The sequence below is a fragment of the Pongo abelii genome, chromosome 8 (genome assembly GCF_028885655.2).
Source record: "Pongo abelii isolate AG06213 chromosome 8, NHGRI_mPonAbe1-v2.0_pri, whole genome shotgun sequence".
In the NCBI taxonomy this organism is placed as follows: domain Eukaryota; kingdom Metazoa; phylum Chordata; class Mammalia; order Primates; family Hominidae; genus Pongo; species Pongo abelii.
In genome coordinates this window covers 74,508,522-74,509,887 of record NC_071993.2, presented here as the reverse complement: position 1 = coordinate 74,509,887, position 1,366 = coordinate 74,508,522, and the positions used below count along the sequence as shown (strand labels likewise).

At 40.5% G+C, this 1,366-nt stretch overlaps 1 pseudogene; it reads right to left on the bottom strand.

Annotated features, from left to right (window-relative positions):
• Window positions 1-549: 549 nt before the first annotated feature.
• On the bottom strand, window positions 550-892 carry LOC100431796 (transmembrane protein 256-like; annotated as a pseudogene).
• Between the last annotated feature and the right edge of the window lie 474 nt (window positions 893-1,366).

Genomic DNA, 1,366 nt, shown 5'->3' with positions numbered 1-1,366 from the left:
ACCCTGCCCCCATTCATGGAAAAATTATCTTCCATGAAACTGGTCCCTGGTGCCAAAAACGTTGGGGACCACTGAGATATATGATTGGCAAATATTTTCTCCCATTCTGCAGGTTGTTTTTTCATTTGCTTGATAGTGTCCTTTGATACACAAGAGTTTTAAATTTTGATGAAGTCCAATTTATCTATTTTTTTTTTGTCACCTGTGCTTTTGATGTCATATCCCAGAAACCATCACCAAATCCAATGTCAGGAAGATTTTCCCCTGTGTTTTCTTCTAAGAGTTTTATAGTTTTAGCTCTTACATTTAGGTCTTTGATCCATTTTGAGTTTTGTGTATATCCAGTTTTTGTATATGGGGTAAGGTAATGGTTCTTTGCATGTGGATATCCAGTTTTCCCACCATTTGTTTAAAAGACTGTCCTTTTTCCGTTGAATGGTCTCGGCACCATTTTGTTTTGTTTGTTATTTGCCTTTCCCTTTTAATCCTTTTTCTGCTCCAACTCTCAAAAAATTACTCCAAAAACCCAGTAATTAAACAAAAGGGAACTCAAAGAGCCAAAGCAAGCCAGCCCAAGAGTAGCAGGCTCCCTCCCACAGAGGCCAAAGTCTGGATGCTGGGGTCTCCACCCCAAGCCTGGTAGTAAAAGCTGATAAAGAATAAGGTCGTTCTAGAGGCTAGCAGTAACCTGGCCCAAAGGGGCTTTCTGCAAGAGGGCACCCCTAACAGGGCCAGACTGTGTAAGAAGTGGTATTTGTTGGCCTTGTCAAAGAGCTCCTTCCCACAAGCATCTGGGAGTTGGGTGTCATGTACCCGATAGGAAGCCAAGCCAAAGGCCCCAGCTCTGGACGAGGCACCCACGCCGGTGGAAAGCTGCCCCTGGCCCAGCCATGGCTGTGGATCATCAGGCGCTGGATGAACAAACATCCTTGATACCCTTTTGGAAACTCATTGGCCATAAATAAGTTTTATTTCTGGGCTCTGTACTTTATTCAGTTGGTCTGTATGTCTATCCTTAGGCCAGTATCAAATGGTTTTGATTACTGTAGCTTTGTAGTAAGTTTTGAAATTAGGAAGTGTCAGCCCTCAAACCTTATTCCTCTTTGCCAGGATTGGATTGGCTATTTGGGGTCCTTTTTCTATACTTTTAGACTTGTCAAAGTAAAGGGGATGGAGTGAATGTGTAGACTCAGGATTCACTCTGTATTCAACAAAATTTAAAGAAGGAAATCTACAACTAGATATATATTGATAAGTATTTTAACATAAACATCTCTGTTTTATGACATTTCAGAAATAAAAAAGAATTATCTCATAATATAAGCAGAAAATAAAGGTTACACACAAATTAACAAAATCAGTGTGG